This window comes from Vigna unguiculata, chromosome 10, assembly GCF_004118075.2.
Source record: "Vigna unguiculata cultivar IT97K-499-35 chromosome 10, ASM411807v1, whole genome shotgun sequence".
Classification (NCBI taxonomy): Eukaryota; Viridiplantae; Streptophyta; class Magnoliopsida; order Fabales; family Fabaceae; genus Vigna; species Vigna unguiculata.
In genome coordinates, this window is record NC_040288.1 from 35063783 (window position 1) to 35083251 (window position 19469).

A 19469-nucleotide genomic window follows, 5' to 3' on the forward strand; every position below is an offset into this window, starting at 1 on the left:
TGATTGAAATGGATAATTAAAGTGAAAGGTTAAATGTGTATTTAGATTTTGAAATTTGGTTTAGAGTGCCCCCTCAAATTGTTTTTGTTTTGCAACATCTTGCAAGTAGGCTTTGGCCTCATGAGTGTAGTATATTTGGTGTTGCTTTACTAAAAATTTCCCTTCATCACTTGATGCTGGTTTTGTTACTGATTTATTATGTTGGTTTGCTCTTGATTACACTTCAATCATTCCCTCGCCTTTCCTTTACTTGAAAGGCATGAAGTCAAAAACGTATTCAATAATACATTAAATTTAAAGTGAATATCTATCTGATGTCCACTTGTAATCATAGTTTGACTAGGTTCTTTCGATTACGACAATTATGAGTTTCATAACTCTTCAAATTTGTTACCCAATAAGTGAGATATATATTCCCACAATATGATACTTTTGGGAACATCTCACTGTTTTACATGGCCTTCCATGTTGGACTTAAGTAATAATAGGTTTATTACTTAATTCCCATGTTCTTTCACTATCACAAATGTAACACTGTCTATCTTTGCCTTGTCACAGAACATGGGCGAAGTTCCCAGCCACCGTCGTTGGGTTTATGACCGTTGTTACAGTGGTAGGAGAGGCTTGAAGGAATCTTTTGTGATAGGAGTTGAACAGTTTATTCAGACTGCTCGACAATATAAATATTATGCTCTTGAGGGAGGGATTAGATGTCCCTGCGTTAAGTGCGAATGCACTCATATTTTGAAAGATGAGGAAGTTAAAGTTCATTTATACAAAAAAGGGTTCATGCCAGATTACTGGATTTGGACATTTCACGGTGAAGAAGTGCCCTCTATTTATTCCGGTGAACATGACACACATTTACCTAGTTCAAGCACGGTGGATCATACCTCTAAGATGAATCAAATTATGTATATGCAAGAGATGTTGAGTAATGCTGTTGGCCAACATGATTCATTTGAAGAAGCAGACGAGAGTCATTTAGAAGAGTCTCCAAATGACTTCACTCAGAGATTTTACAATTTATTAGCAGATGTCAATGAACCTGTATTTGAAGGGGTTACAGAGTCTAAATTGTCAGTATGCATCAGACTTTTGTCCCTCAAATCCACAATCGAACTTCAAATCAATTTAAGATACCCACCATTTGATCCATTCATTCTAGCAAGTAATGTTAAACAAGTTTATTATGTCCCGTATCCAACATTTCGGAACATCAACAAACGTGGTTGGTGTGTTGCAATACAAACTAAGCCTAGGGGTCGTGTTGAGTCAAATGAGGTGGAAGATGATATTCCCTATCAAGTTGATGAAATGTCACATGCCCATCAAATAATTGAAGTTGAAGGTGTCTCTACATTGCATGACATTGATGGGGATGGTGAAGAATTGGAAGAAGATGAAGTGGAAGAAGAAGAAGAAGAAGAAGAAGAAGAAGAACATGAAGAAGAAGAAGAAGAAGAAGAAGATGACGATGATGATGATGAAAATTATGAAGTCATAAACCATGACAGTGATGATGATTAACTTTTAATATTTGTAATTTGTATTGTGTGCCATTGTTGTTGTGTAGTTGTAACATGACCTTTTACCTTTTAATATTTGTACGTATAATTTGACATTAATATTCATCGTTTATTTGTTCTAATAGTATTTGTTATAGTGCACAATGTCATCTGGGGGTCCACCTAATCCTGGCAAGGGGAAAGAGGTAGCAAAACCAAAAAGGGCACCAAAAAGACCACGCTACCTGATAAAAGTTCCTCCTGGAAGACCATCCACATCCAGTCCATCCCCTCTTGCTGACACACATAGTGCAGCCTTACAGTCAACCTCTGTAGGTCTTGCACCCATATCATTACCTTCCCCAACCGTTCCTGCAGTTGAACCCACACCACCTCCTGTTATGGTACCCATACCACCTCCTGTAATGGTACCCACACCACCTGTTGTTATGCCACCCACAGCACCTCCTCTTATGGTACCCACACCATACCCTCCTTTGGTACCTCCACGCCCTCCTGTGGTACCCACAGCACCTCCTGTGATGGTGCCAATGCCACCCCCTGTTGTGCTATCACAACCTTCTTCTTCACCATCTGCTGCTGCTGCCGCCATACCTTCTCCATCATCAGTCCCTTCACCTAGTGATCCTGCCTCTTCTGGTCCTACTGATGCAGATGCTGCTTTTGTTGACCCTCCTCCCAATGAACGACCCACGATTGAACCTTATGGGAAAGGGTAAGAATAACTTCTCCCATCTTAAAAACTATTTTCTTTTACATGACTTATTTTACCTTGTCCTTTTTTGAATTTATTTTCTTAAATCATGTGCAGGTTTTATCCTTCTAGAGTTGCTTCCCAGGCCATCACAAGGTCTATTAAACAACAATATTTGACTGCTTGGCCGACATGGGGAGCAATACCTCCAACAGATAGAGATGTATTTTGGCAACGCTTTAAGGTAAACATATCATCAGTCTTTTTAAATATTTAATAATTGTGTATGTTAACCATGCAATGCAATTGATGATTTGTACTTTATTGGTTGTCGCAGAGGAAGGTTCAGTGGAGACCTGAACATGAAGCTCAAATTCACACAAATTTTAACTCTAGAGCTTCACATAGGCTCTCAGAGATGTTTAGAGAGGCCAGAATTGCAGGACAACGACCTTATTGGCTTGGGGATGATGTGTGGAATCAATTGCTGACACATTGGAATTCTCCAGCCTATCGCAATAAATGTATTACAGCCCAAAGGAACAGAGCTTCCCCAAAGGGTGGGAGCCTACACACAGGCGGTTCCATTACTACTCATGAGCATGCCATTCGTATGGTAATAAACTTCTCTCTTAAGTAATTCATCACACTCCGAATTTTAATAATTTATGCTTAAAAATTAACACCATATTTTGTTTTACAGGCACAAGAGCTTGGCCGATATGTGCACATTGATGAGGTTTTTCAACAAACCCATATCCGTAAAGGATCCAGCGAGTATGTTGATGAAAGATCTCGGAGGACCCATGTAAACAAACACTTTCATTACTTTTCCATAAAAGTATATTGTTGACCCTATTTCACTAATACCTTCTTGTTTACTTGATAGGAAGAATTTGAAAATAGACTTTCACAGGTAAGATCTGAGCAAGGCTCTTGTGTTGGCCCAGTAGATCCTAATGTTGATCCTACAGCAGAGGACACAATTAGGACTCGGTGTTGGGTTGAGGTTGTTGGTGGAAAGAATAAAGGAAGAGTATATGGGGCAGGCCAACTTGCTGCAAACTCAGGTGCAAGCGGTAGCCTCAGGCGCCAACCGTCTTCTTCGTCTTCCAGTGCTGAGGACGTTACGTACCTCAGACAAAGACTAGAAGCTCGTGATCAGGCTTATGAGGAATTAAAAGGCCAATTTCAAAACTTACACAATCTGGTCTTAACATTGCTGCCTCCTGACCATCATGCCCTTCAACAACCTCAATCCAACATAACACCGTCTCAGCAGCAGCCCGAAGTAGTCCAACCCAGCACACTCCAGCCTACAGTAGTGCAGCCCGCACCAGTGCAGCCCGCACCAGTCCAGCCCACACCAGTCCAGCCCACACCAGTCCAGCCCGCACCAGTCCAGCCCGCAACAAATCCTGAGGACTCTGATTCAGATGACTACTTAGACTATTAGGACCACATGTTAGAGTTACTCAGGACTATAGTTTTTAGTTTGATTGAGTTTTTCAGTTTGATTAATAATAAACACTTGATGCTTTCACTTCTGTGATACGGATGACTGTTTGTAGTAGTATCATTGAGGACTAGTTTTTACTTTGATTGAGTATAAACATTTCATACTTTTAGTATGTTTATGTTTAAATAATGTAGACATATATGTTTATGTTTAATATTGGAGTTCAAGTAGATATCTACTATTTTTTTAGAATGGATCGGATATTATAATTGGCAGGTCTGTTTCTGAATGTTTGTGATTTGCAGGTCTGGTTAATTATGTGTGGTTTTGGAAAACATGCAGAACAGACTCTGCAGTCTGATTAATATTTACCGACGGCATTTCCGACGGATTTATCCGCCGCTGAAACTCGTACAACTCTTTCCGACGGATCGTCCGTCCGTCGGGAATTACCGACGGAAAATTCCGTCGGTTTAAGAAGTCATTACCGACGGATAATTCCGTCGGTAATTACCGACGGACGACTTATCCGTCGGTAAACATTACAGACAAGCCTGTTACCGACGGATAATTTGCCGTCGAAAATCCGTCGAAAATTAGCAGTTACCGACAGAAATGAGTTTTTACCGACGGATCTGGACGTCGGTAAAATACGATTTTTTTGTAGTGTGAAAACAAACCATTATTGTTAGAAAAGGCACTCTATCTCTGAAAATATGATTTATTGCACTTGTGTATTTCATATGAGCAAGACACTACAATTTATAGGACTTACATTTGGTTTTTCATCTTCAAGCCATAATGTCTCCAATTATTATAAAAACATAACACTAATCACCATTAACATCCAAAACAAAACACATAAAACTTTTGACTTTTCCTCTCCTAAAACATCACAAATGTAACCACTCATAAAGTCTGTTCAATAACTCCTAATTTAAGTTTATCCTAACAAAACTCCCCTATAAACTTAAATACTTCTTCCATCCTTCATTCTGATTAGATTTTTATAGTTATTGAACAACACAGTTGGCAATGACTTTGTAAATAAGTCTGCAATTTGATCTCTGCTTCCCACGTGCACCATCTCTACATTACCTTCCTTCACCTGTTCTCGGATGGAATGAAATTTCACATCAATGTGCTTACTCCTTCCATGGTTGACCGAATTCTTTGCCAACTCAATAGCCGACTTGTTATCTACTCGAATTACAGTCCCTCCTTTTTGTTTCATCTCCAGTTTGCTTAGAAGATTTCTAAGCCATATTACATGACATACACTCAATGATGTTGCAACGTACTCAGCTTCGCATGTAGACAACGTCACTATAGGTTGCTTCTTTGAGAGCCAGGTAAACGTCGTGTTGCTCATGAAGAATACATACCCGGATGTGCTTTTCCGATCATCTACATCTCCGCACCAATCACTGTCCGAGTACCCTACTAATCGGTAATCGTCCGACCTAGTGTAGTATAATCCGAGTGATGTTGTTCCCCGCACATACCTCAATATTCTTTTCAGTGCTCTCCAATGTGTGTAGGTCGGCTCCTCCACGTATCGACTTACTATACCAACGCTTAGTAACAAATCCGGCCTTGTACTCGTCAAGTAACGAAGACTTCCAACCAAACTTCTGTATTTGTTGGCATCTATGTGATCTCCGCCATCAAACTTTGAAAGTTTTGTACCTGGTTCTATTGGGGTTGAAACCGAGCTGCACCTTGCCATCTTGAATTTACTCAGAATGTCCTCGGCATACCTTTCTTGAGACACAAAGATGTCTGTCTCAAGTTGTTTGACTTCCAGCCCGAGAAAGTATCTCATGTGTCCCAAGTCCGTCATTTCAAACTCTTTCTCCATGGTTCTTTTGAACTTCTTGATTAATTATGCATCATTACCCATGAACACAAGGTCATCAACATAAAGAGCTATAAACATTATCCTACCTCCATGCTTCTTTATATATAGTGCGTGTTCAACCGGACATTGTTCATATTTATTTTCCACGAAATAAGTGTGGATTCGGTCATTCCACGCCCTTAGAGCTTGCTTCAGGCCATAAAGAGTCTTCTTCAGCCTCAACACCTTCTTTTCTTCACCTCTCCTCATGTAGTCGAGTGGTTGCTCAATGTACCTTTTCCTTTAACACACCATTTAGAAAAGCCGACTTTACGTCCATTTGGAAAATGGGCCATTTGTTCTGAGCTGCTATAGAAATTAGTAGACGAACAGTCTCCATCCTAGTAACAGGTGCAAACACCTCGGCATAATCAACTCCTTCCCTCTGTCTATAGCCTTTTGCCACCAATCGAGATTTATATCGCTCTATCTCACCTTGTACGTTCATTTTCTTCTTGAAAACCCACTTTACTCCAATGGGTCGAGCTCCTTGTGGTAACTCGGATAGTTCCCACGTGTTGTTACGTTCTATAGCAGCAATCTCCTCGTCCATTGCCTTCTTCCATTTCTCATCCACCACGGCTTCTTCAAATCTAACATCTTCCGATTCTGGCAAAAGACACACAACATGTACCTCGTTAGTTGTATTATATATGTCTTGTAAGCTCCGAGTTCTAGGCTGCAATGATTCTTCTTCCTCGTCAGAGACCTCCTGTTGTCTTGCTGGTACATTGTCCAAATTTCTTCTTTCACTTGTCGGGCTTCTAAAGGTAGTTTCCGACCTCCCACTTGTCGTTGCTATGCTCTTAACTGTCACTGCCGAGTTGTTCCATTCGTTCTCCTCATCTATACAACATCTCGACTCACAAGAACTTTGTTTGTTACTGGATTAAACAATTTATAGCCCTTTATTTTTTCATCATATCCAATAAAAACAAGTTTCTTACTCCTGCCCTCAAGCTTGGTTCTTTGTTGTGCTGGAACATGAGCATATGCTACACTGTCAAATACCTTCAAGTGAGATACACATGGTTTCTTTCCACTTCATGCTTCATATGGTGTCTGTCCATTGAGTTTTGCATGAGGACACCTATGCTGCACATATACTGCACACTGCACTGCTTCAGCCCAAAATTCTTTTGACATATTCTTACCTTTCAATATTGCTCGAACCATGTTGAGAATTGTTTGATTCTTCCTTTCAGAAACTCCATTTTGTTGTGGTGAGTATGAAGCTGTCAAAAATCTTCTAATGCCAAGCTCCTCACAGTACCTCATGAACTCAACTTATGTGTATTCACCTCCTCTGTCTGACTGAACAACTTTAATTTTTATGCCCGTTTCATTCTCAATCATTACTTTAAATTTCTTAAACACTCCAAATACTTCAGATTTCTCCTTCAAAAAATAAACCCATGTCTTCTGAGAGAAATCATCAATAAGTGTTAAAAAGTACCTCTTACCACTGAAAGATACAGGAGTAATTGGTCCACAAACATCTGTATGCACCAGGCCGAGTTGTTCCTTCACCTGATACTCAGTTGTCTTTGGAAACGAGGCTCCCTGGTGCTTGCCAAGTACACAATCTTCACAAAAATTCTTCTTAAATTCTATGTTTGGCAATCTACGCACCATTTCTTTCTGTACTAGCTCAGTCGACCCTCCAAAGTGCAAATGGCCGAATCCAAAATGCCACTTCATTGCTTCATCCTCGACGTCGAGTTTCAAACACCTCAGCTCCAGTTTATACATTTTGTTTTGTTTCATTTCTACTCGGGTAATAAGGTGTCCGAGTTTATCTCTCAACTCCAGCACTCAATCTTTCATGATGACTGAGTACCCCTTTTCCATTAACTGCCCCATACTTAATATGTTGGTTTTGAGGTCGGGTACGTAGTACACATCCCGAATTGTCCCAATTCGTCCATTCTTTTGAGAAAAACATATCGTACCTCGTCCTTTTACCATCACCTTGGAAGCGTCTTCAAATGACACACAACTACCCAAACCCTTCATACACCCAAGAGACTTATTCAGTTGTGGTAACAACTCTAAAACCAACTATTTACTTTTATAGTATTTTTCTGCTACTCTCTTCTTCATATTACTCGATGTGGGACTTTGGCGAATACCCACTTGAGAACCAACATATCCTCCCTTCACCAAAAGTCTCACATGTTATGAAACAAACATTTGACACACCACCAACAGATATGCTTGAACCACTCTTGCCACTGGTGATATGCACGGACTCACTGACGATGACAATCTTTCCCATCAACGACCCTCACCGTTTTGCACATTAGACTCGTTGTCAGTAACTTTTACATCATTGTCACTAATAATTCACTGATACTCAAAGGGAATCTATCATAACGCCACCTTGGTCAAGCCACGACACGACCACAACACAACGACGTAACACTGTTGATGAAGCATCGCGTGAGTCATGCAAAACACCACCATTGGACATTTCGAGCTCCACACTCACCATGCAAATCCAACGTTACCAAACATCGTAGTCCACCAGACGCAACAACTAGAGTAGATCTGTAAGCCGTAGAGCACTTGCTCCACGCACATGTCGCAAACCATGACTCACACGGATCAGATCTCCATGGTACATCACTCATTAGGCCACATGAGCACCATTTGCAACCTCCTTCGTAGATTTGGGAACATCTCACCACACATGAACTTCACTCAGTTCAAAGGACATTGATTCTGGTTGGTATGCCAAATTGCTCCTCTTCCTCCCTTGATTAGAAACCCTTGCTCAGAACCTTAGCTCTGATACCACTGTTGGGAAATCACGTACTAAAAATAATCTCTTCAAGTGGAAGCATACCCACAAATAAGAGCAGAAAAATAAATAAAAGCACACAGGAAATTTAACGTGGTACGGCACCTCAAGGCCTACATCCACAAACACTCAACAAGAAGTATATTATCACCCAAGTGCAATTTTTTGGACAAAAATTGCAAACCTTTATACAATTTTTATGGACCAAAACTGCAAACCCTTCATAGTGCGTGTCCAAATGACACATGTCCATCTTCAATTTTGGAGAGCTCATCAAACATATTTTCATATCCTCACATATGGTTACTAGCTCCAGTGTCTAGATACCAGATCAAGTTGTTTTGGACTCGCAAACCAAACTCAGTGTTTGTGCTAGAGTTCGGACCAAGCTCGATATCCGAGCTCTTTGTCAACAACATCTCATCCTCATCAGTTTCCTCCCTTGCCAAATTCTTCATATCATCTACCAAGCTCTTCACATCATGTGCCAAGCTCACTTCGTTACTGGCCATCAACAATATTCCAGCTTGTTCTTCAACCTCTTCTGTAAGAAGATTGGTTGATTCATTTCTCCTATTTTAAGATCGGTAATCCTTTGCAAAATGACCTGTCTTACCACAGTTATAACACTTGACCGATCTACACTCATTTGCATAGTGATCGGGCTTGCTGCACTTGTAGCACTCACCATTGTTGCCTGACCGACCTCCTCGGCCTCCACCTCGACCTCGGCCTCGCCAATTTTGTAGGCTGGGAGCGCCGTCTTCGTAATCATCTCGATCTTGACCACTACGTCCTCGACCTTTGCCTCCAGGACTTCGGTTTTGACTCCCGTGATCTCTTCCTCCTCTGCCCCGAGTGTTCTGAGTTCCAAACGTCTTTTTCTCCTTGAAATTTGTCCTTGCTTGGAGAGCTTGGCGAAGGTAGTCCTCCTTCGTATTTCTTCTTCTTTGTTCATAGGCTTCTAGAGACCCAGCAAGCTCCTCCACGGTGAGCTTTGAGAGGTCTTTGGATTCCTCTATAGCACACACAATGTTGTTGAAGTCAATTGTCATTGACCTCAAAATTTTCTCCACAACTCGGTTTGCAGGCAACGGCTGCCCATTCTTGCCAAGTTGGTTTGCCACAGTCTCCACCTGAGATATGAACTTGATTACCCCTTCGTTCTCCTTCATCAGTAACCTCTCAAACTCTCCTCTAAGAGCTTGAAGACGAACCTGTTTCACATGGTCATCTCCCTTATATGTTTTCTCCAAGATGTCCCACGCCTCTTTTGAAGTCGTAGCGTTTGCTAACTTCTCAAGGCCTGCATCGTCCACAGCTCGGTACAATGCATACATAGCTTTCCTATCTTTGACTCGTGTTTTTTTCAACGCAGCAATCTGGGCAACTGTCTGTTCATCAAAATCCTCTGCCTCTTTGAAGCCACCTTGAACTACATCCCACACGTCTTGGGACCCGAGGTAGGCCTTCATCTGCATGCTCCACTTATCGTAGTCAGATTTTTGTGTCAGCTGGGGTAAGGACATATTGTTGGCCATCACTCACACCTTTTTCACTCTCAGACACTCAGGCTAACTGGCTCTTGATACCACTTTGTTAGCAAAGGCACTCTATCTCTGAAAATATGATTTATTTCACTTGTGTATTTCATATGAGCGAGACACTACAATTTATAGGACTTACATTTGACTTTTCATTTACAAGCCATAATGTCTCCAATTATTATAAAAACATAACACTAATCACCATTAACATCCAAAACATTACACATAAAACTTTTGACTTTTCCTCTCCTAAAACATCACAAATGTAACCACTCATAAAGTCTGTTCAATAACTCCTAATTTAAGTTTATCCTAACAATTATTACATATAAAAGATAAACAAAAAACTATTTATACCAATACATACCTTGTTTGCACTAATTCCTTCAATCTCAAAAATCTTTTCCATTTTAAGACACCCACTTATGACAAGGCTTTTCAACTTCTTCAAACTGCTGTTAAAATAGATCTGTCCAATACTCTTAACCACAAGTGGATCTGTGTTGATTAATGAGTTTCTTACTTGTTTAAAGTAAATCTTGCAGGAGTCTTTAAGGTTTAAAACTTAGTTAATCAAACACACAGTTCTGGGTTAATGGACTGTTTTAAAACAACCAAGAAGGATTAAAAGAGAGAAGAGGAATCAAAACACACAATTTATACTGGTTCGATTCAAGGCGAATCTACATCCAGTCTTCTCCTAAGTAATGCACTTAGGAGGATTCCACTAAACACAAAGGTTTCAAGAATTACAAGCACACCTATGTAATTCTAACCCCAAAAACCCAAGAACTTGATTCAACAATCAAGAACTCCCCCTAGGAGCAATGCATCCACACAATTGCACCTAGGTCCACACTTCAACCACTGAAGCTACTGTAATTAAAGATACAGAAAACAAAACAAGAAACGAAAACACCTATGTTGTGCAGATTTGTCTTGAAGCTTCTTGAATCAAGCAAGATCCATTATGGTAGAGTCAACCATCAAACATTCTTGGATCTGTGCTTAGGTAATTGCAGAATCTTCTGAAGTTCTTGTGTCTATCAGTTGGCTCTTTGTCAGATGCAGACTGCGTAATCTCTCCAAAAAATCCAGACCCAAAACAGATTACAAAACAGCTTTTATACTAAGGTTTTTGCTGTCACTAATTCAATTAGCCATTTATCTAATCGATTATCGTGAGTATGTTTTCACTTACTTAGTACAATACTCACAGCTAATCTCTTAGTCATGGAGCTAATCGCATACAGAGTTACATAGCAAACCTGAAATACAATTGAATAAGAAAAGCTAATTCCTAATGCATACCCTAATTAGATCAAGCTATGTTTTATCCTAGATAAGTAGACATCATCAAAATTGATCTTTGTTTATGGAAGAAAAGCTCCCCCTGCCAACAATCTCCCCCTTTTTGATGATGTCCAAAACATGGATTGAGATAACCCTACCTGCAATACATTTAGCAAACACCAACAGCAGTACACAGTACAGGCACACAATGCAAACACCAGCGTAGGCATGTACAGATATCATTTTCATTTTATGCTCCCCCTATCAGTTTAGCCTAACAATGCAGTGGCAAGATAATTCTCCCCCTTTTTGGACAGTAGCAAAAAAAACATAATGCACGATGGAAAGAGAAAACTGAACAGCGCAGCAAAGGAAAACACGCAGTAGTAGATAATGCATAACAACTATGATAATAATGGTGCATAGCATCCAGAAAAAGCATAGGATATAACATATTATAGTCCAAACCAAAAAAAACTAGGCTAAGTTAGCTAGGCTGCTAGGGTAACTATAACAAGGAAACACACACCCTGCTAGGACTACTAAGATTCTAAGGTCAAGAACTACAGACTGAACCTATGAAGGATGGTACGCAAAAGGAAGGTGTGTGGGTAGAGGCTAGGCTATTCATCGTCAGTGGCATCCTCAAAGTGCTCACTCTCACTCCCTTCTTCATTGTCCATAGCAGCTTCAGGAGTAGGGGAGGCACGACCAGTGTTGAGTTGCTCCAGTTGTTGTTGAACAGAGGTTAACTGGTGCTCAATGGACTCCAGTTTTGTCGTCCAGATGTGATGCTGATCAAAAAGAGCCGTGACCATACGCAGCATGTCCTGCTCGTAAGGAGTCCTGGGGGCATCAGCAGTATCCTCAGCAATATCCTCAGGGTCACTATCCGGTTCATCCTTGAAGCGCCAGGTGTTGCCCCTGAAAGACATCCCCATGTGATGAAGGGCATTTTCCCCAATCAGACTGGTGTGATTTGGAGTGTAGGAAGCCTCGCCAGAGAAGTCCACTTTGTAAAGCTCGAGAATTTTGCACACGAAAACGGCATAGGGCAGAGGATAATTGGGTAACTTGATGGCTTTCTGCATTGTATCAGAGATAACCTCAGACCAGTCTACAAGGACATTTGACTTGAAGGCATGGAGAAGAAAGACGTCCTCTGTGGTGAGTTGAGCATGGTTGCCATTGCGGGGAACCAGAATCCAGGCAGTCAAGAACGCAAGTACGCGCTCATCCTTCTTCATCCCACCAGCGCGAAAAATACTGTAATCGCGTTTGGCTTTGGGATCCCTCAAACAACCCTGGTAAACATCCAAGCGATTTGCCCCTGGAAACCCTCGATGGGCTGGAATGCCAGAAATGCGGAAGCCAGCGATGTCGGTCCAAACATCTGTAGTGAGGTAAATGTCTACCCCTTTGACACGCGAGATGAGAAGATCATCGTGACACGCGAGATTTGCGTAGAAAACCCTAACCAGATCGGGGTAAATGTCACCGGTAAGTTGAACGAACGTGTCCAGGTGTTGGTGGGAGATAAGCTCTGGGAAGGAGAAGCCGTGATTGCGAAAGAAAGATATTTGAATATGCTTGTGATTGATGATTTTGCGATTGCGGAAGGATTCATTGAAGTGTTCTTGAGCGGCGCTGTCACTGATCCAACCATCAATATCAGGATCCCGTTGCTTGGTGGCCATGCGCTTGACTCGTTTGCGAGAGGTAGAGGAGGATGCCATGGCGTAGTGGTGAAGGGTGTAGGTGACGGCGGAGCAGATGTGGAGAGAGGAGGGGGACCTAGGGTTTCCTTTTTTTTGTTTTAGGGATTAGACAATACTAGGGTCCTAGGAGCAGAAGTTAAGGCTGCTATTAGGAACAGGGAATTTACTTTCCTAATGGATTATCGGGCTTCGTTTTAAGAGATTAAGTGGTAGCTATGTGAGGCAGAACTTAGCTTAAAACTGGGCTTTAGACAAGGCACGATAATGAATTAGGACAAAGATTAGGTAAGCAGCTATACGGTTTGAACAGAAAAAAAACATACAGCAGATGCAGAAAGCAGAAACAAAATGCACATGATTTGAGATTAGACTTAATTGGATTAAAAAAAACTATGCATACAGTAGTAACACAAGAATGACACCCACACACAAACAGCAGTTAAGGAGACAGAATTAATTTGAGCAAGTGATGTCTAAGATACCCAATTCATTTCGAAGAGTGTAAAATCTCTCTCTGGCCAGAGGTTTAGTGAAGATGTCTGCTAATTGATGTTGTGTGTCAATGTACTCAACCTTGCACTCACCCTTGGATACATGATCTCTGATAAAGTGGTGGCGGATTTCAATATGTTTGGTCTTGGAATGCAGTACAGGATTTTTTGTAAGATTAATTGCACTGGTATTGTCACATTTTAACGGAATGTGAGTGAGGTAAATGCCATAATCCTCAAGCTGGTTCTTAATCCAAATAGATTGAGCGCAGCAGCTGCCAGCAGCTATATATTCTGCTTCAGTAGTGGACATAGCAACACAGGCCTGTTTTTTTGAGTGCCATGAAATTAGAGAACCACCTAGGAGATGGCAGGTGCCACTGGTGCTCTTCCTGTCAGTTTTGCAACCACCAAAATCTGAATCGCTGTACCCTACTAAGGAGATATTTGAGCCATGAGGATACCACATACCCAGATTTCTAGTGCCCTTAAGGTATTTAAAAATTCGTTTGACAGCAGTTAGGTGTGATTCTTTGGGGCAGGATTGGAATCTGGCACATACACACACACTGTGCATTATATCTGGACGGCTAGCTGTGAGATAGAGAAGTGATCCGATCATTCCACGATATTTAGTCTGATCCACTGCAGGCCCTGTTTCATCATAGTCTAGATAGCAATTTGTAGCCATAGGGGTTGATGATTCCTTGCAAGCTTCCATGTGAAACTTTTTTAGTAGCTCCGTGCAGTATTTAGATTGATGAATAAAGAGTCCATGCCTTCCCTGCTTAATTTGGAGTCCTAGAAAGAAGTGCAGCTCCCCCATCATGGACATTTCAAATTCATCTTGCATGGTTTTGGAGAAATCTTTGCAGAGACTAGGATTTGTTGAGCCAAAAATGATGTCATCCACATAAATTTGAACAAATAGTAGATCACTTTTGGCTTTCTTAATGAAGAGTGTAGAATCCACCTGCCCTCTTCGAAAACTGTTTTGAATCAGAAATTCACTTAGCCTCTCATACCATGAGCGCGGCGCTTGCTTAAGTCCATAGAGAGCTTTTTTTAACTTATACACATGATCTGGAAACTCATAGTCAGTGAAACCAGGGGGTTGTGCCACATAGACTTCTTCCTTAATGAAGCCGTTTAAGAAGGCACTCTTCACATCCATTTGAAAGAGCTTGAATTTGAGTAAGGATGAGATGGCAAGAAGAATTCGGATAGCCTCAAGTCGTGCTACAGGAGCATAGGTCTCATCATAATCAATTCCTTCTTCTTGACAGTAACCTTTGGCTACTAATCTAGCCTTATTCTTAATAATCACACCAGAGTCATCCAGCTTGTTGCGAAACACCCACTTGGTACCTATGATTTGCTGTGATTGAGTCCTTGGAACAAGATCCCAAACATCATTTCTCTTGAATTGATCCAGTTCGTCCTGCATTGCTAAAAACCAGTGTTCATCCTTGAGAGCATCCTTTACTGATTTTGGCTCAAGTTGGGAGACAAAAGCTACGTTTAGACAGAACTGGCCCAGCTGCCTGCGTGTGGAAACGCCTTTAGAAATATCCCCTATGATGTTGTCAAGAGACATATCTTTGGGCACTGTCCAATCAGCGGGTAAGTCTGCTGCAGAGGTGGAGGCCTCAGCTGCTCCAGGTGGTAATTCTGCTGCTGCTTCTGCTGCTGCTTCTGGCTCATGGTGTGTCAAATCTGCACCTGTATCATTTAAATCTGCACTATTTCTTGACCCAGAGGAATTAGCTACGTGATTATCAAAATTTTCATCAAATGCAACATGAATGGATTCCTCTATGGTTAATGTTCTTTTGTTATAGACACGATAGGCTTTACTAGAGGAGGAATAACCTAAGAAGATGCCTTCATCAGCCTTAGGATCAAACTTGCCAATGTTTGATTTTCCATTATTTAGAATGAAACATTTGCAACCAAAAGCTTTGAAATAAGAAACGTTGGGTTTTCTTCCTTTGAAGATCTCATAGGGAGTACGTTTCAAAATAGGCCTAATTAACACCCTGTTCAGAACGTGGCAGGCTGTACTTACAGCATCTGCCCAAAAGTACTTTGGAAGAGAGTTGTCATTGAGCATTGTCCTTGCCAACTCTTCCAAAGATCGATTTTTTCTTTCAACCACGCCATTCTGTTGTGGCGTTCTAGGGGCTGAGAAATTGTGGGAGATGCCATGATTTTCACAAAACTTTTCAAAAGACTCATTTTGAAACTCACCCCCATGGTCACTTCGAATTGCTTTGATTTTCAAGTCTTTCTCATTTTGAACAACTTTGGCAAATTTCCTAAAGACTGAGAAGGTGTCACTCTTAGATGAGATAAAGAAGGTCCAAGTAAAGCGAGAATAGTCATCCACAAGAACAAGCGCATAGTAATTTCCTCCTAGGCTTCTGGTTCTAGAAGGTCCAAACAAGTCCATGTGTAACAGTTCTAATGGATTAGAAGTAGAGATATGCAGTTTTGACTTAAAGGATGTTTTTACTTGTTTGCCTTTTTGGCATGCATCACACAGCTTATCTGACTTAAACTTTATATCAGCAACCCAATGACTAACTTCTTAGACACCAGTTTATTTAGGTGACCCATATGTATGTGTGCAAGTCTTTTATGCCAAATCCAAGGTTCATTATTTTTAGCAAAGAGGCATGCAATAGAGTCAAAAGAAGTGTTTTCAAAGTCCACCATGTATATGTTCTGAATCCTTTTTCCAACAAAAACCAGTTCATTTGTGGATGCATGACAGATTAAGCAGTGATGAGCTTCAAAGGTTACTTTCAGATTTTTATCACAAAGTTGGCTAATGCTAAGAAGATTATGCTTAAGCCCATCCACCAACAGAACATCTTCAATTTCCACAGCTGAAGATGACTTTACCTTTCCAGAACCAAGAATCCTACCTCTGTTATTGTCACCATACGTGACATGCCCACTTACTTTGTATGAGATTTTGCTGAATTTAGAGCTATCACCTGTCATGTGTCTAGAGCACCCACTGTCCAGATACCACATAGCCTCCTTAACTTCAGCATTTTCCTGTAAAACAGATTAATTTGATGAAGCAGGTACCCAAACAAACTTGGGTCCTATTGTGTTAGACTGAATTGCAGTTCTCTTAGGTACCCATTTGAATTTTCCTCTAGGAACCCCACTGTTTTTAAAGTAGCAAGACGTGGAGAAATGACCAGGTTCAGAACAATAGGTGCAGATAATGGAGGATGGTTTGCTGATGTTGAGAAAGCTTCTGCACGATAATCGATTAGGGTTGCCACTATAACCAATTCCCTCTTTATTCAGCACACTCCTTTGGGATCCTAAAACAGCATCTAGGTTGGATCTTCCCAAAGTGAATTTTGATAGTGTTTTCATTAAGTACTCTATCTTCTCTAGCTGTCCTGGACAGTTCCTACATTTAGACTTGGAGTGGTTTTCAGATTGTTCTAATTTTACTAAGCAAGATGTTAGATTTTCATTTTCCTCTTCTAATTGCTTTATTCTACCCTCCAGCCATTTAATCTCTCCTTTACGTCTGCTATTTGACTTTTGTAGTTTTGTGGCTTCCTTATGCAGTTCATTAAAGGCATCAAGCAGTTCATCATAGTCATTTTCCTCATGGTCAGATGTGAAATTACTTACACTGTTTTTGGATGACTCTGCTTTAATTGATGTTTCAGCTTTAGTCATCAGACACAGATTATTCTCCTCTTCAGTGCTATCATCTGAATCACTGGATGTGCTGGAGTCATTTTCCTCCCATGCAATGTAGGCTCTCTTCTTCTTCATGTGCTTTTCTGCCTCATTTTTCTCATCCAGTTTCTGCTTCATTTTCAGCACTGGACAATCAGCTTTGATGTGTCCTGTCTTACCACATTCATAGCAGGTTTGAGTTCCAGATCTGGTCTGCCTCTTGTTCCCTGCATAACTGTTGTTTGTCTTGTTCTTGTACTTCAAAATTTTTGAAAACTTTTTCACCATTAAGCTCAAGGCTTCACTGTCAAAGTTTCCATCATTGGAGTCATCTGCAGAATCTGTCCTTTTCTGTTTTACTGCAGATTTCACTGCACTCTTCAAGGCTATAGTGTGCCTCTTTTCTCCGTCCTCTTCTTCCTTGAGTCTTCCAAGCTCTAATTCATGTTCCCTTAGTTTTCCAAAGAGAGTGGCCATGTTCATGCTAGTGAGGTCTCTAGATTCAGAAATTGCTGTCACTTTGGGCTGCCATGTCCTATTTAAACTCTTCAAGATTTTGATATTTAGTTCCTCTTTGTCAAAAGTCTTGCCAAGAGCTAGAAGATGATTTACTATATGTGTAAATCTTTTCTGCACATCACAGATGCTTTCTCCTGTCTTCATTCTGAACATCTCATACTCTTGAATGAGAGTATTCTTCCTTGCCCTTTTGACTTCATTTGTGCCCTCATGGGTGACCTCCAAAACATCCCACATTTCTTTGGCGGATTCACACACAGATACCCTGTAAAATTCATCCAAAGTTAGTGCAGAAGATATAATATTTTTGGCTCTAACATCATAATGTGCCCTCTTATTCTCATCAGGGGTCCATTGTGAGAATTCTTTAGGAAAAGTCTCTCCATCCACTATTTTAGTTGGTTTAAAAGGTCCATTCACCACAGCATCCCATACCCCTTTGTCTACTGATTCAAGAAATATTTTCATTCGAATTTTCCAGAAGGGATAGTTTTCCCCAGCAAACAGAGGGGGCCTGTTAATGGATGCCCCTTCAGCAAAGGTTTGAGATGTATTAGACATAACAGGATCTTTCTAATCGATTAGCGTGCGATTAACCAGCTCTGGTGCCAATTGTTAAAATAGATCTGTCCAATACTCTTAACCACAAGTGGATCTGTGTTGATTAATGAGTTTCTTACTTGTTTAAAGTAAATCTTGCAGGAGTCTTTAAGGTTTAAAACTTAGTTAATCAAACACACAGTTCTGGGTTAATGGACTGTTTTAAAACAACCAAGAAGGATTAAAAGAGAGAAGAGGAATCAAAACACACAATTTATACTGGTTCGATTCAAGGCGAATCTACATCCAGTCTTCTCCTAAGTAATGCACTTAGGAGGATTCCACTAAACACAAAGGTTTCAAGAATTACAAGCACACCTATGTAATTCTAACCCCAAAAACCCAAGAACTTGATTCAACAATCAAGAACTCCCCCTAGGAGCAATGCATCCACACAATTGCACCTAGGTCCACACTTCAACCACTGAAGCTACTGTAATTAAAGATACAGAAAACAAAACAAGAAACGAAAACACCTATGTTGTGCAGATTTGTCTTGAAGCTTCTTGAATCAAGCAAGATCCATTATGGTAGAGTCAACCATCAAACATTCTTGGATCTGTGCTTAGGTAATTGCAGAATCTTCTGAAGTTCTTGTGTCTATCAGTTGGCTCTTTGTCAGATGCAGACTGCGTAATCTCTCCAAAAAATCCAGACCCAAAACAGATTACAAAACAGCTTTTATACTAAGGTTTTTGCTGTCACTAATTCAATTAGCCATTTATCTAATCGATTATCGTGAGTATGTTTTCACTTACTTAGTACAATACTCACAGCTAATCTCTTAGTCATGGAGCTAATCGCATACAGAGTTACATAGCAAACCTAAAATACAATTGAATAAGAAAAGCTAATTCCTAATGCATACCCTAATTAGATCAAGCTATGTTTTATCCTAGATAAGTAGACATCATCAAAATTGATCTTTGTTTATGGAAGAAAAGCTCCCCCTGCCAACAACTGCTAGCCATAGGTAATGAACATAGATGTGTCAATTTATCACAATCTTTCACAGCTAACTTTATCAAGTTTTGAAAGTAGAAACTTGACAAGTATTGATCGCTCCATATCTTATGGATGTTGAGTGAGGATAAATTCAAGTTCTCTAAGTTTGGAACTTCAACCTGTAAACACATTCACAATTAATATGTTTACAACAAATGAGCTAATTATTTAAATAGTATGAAAAATATGTAATG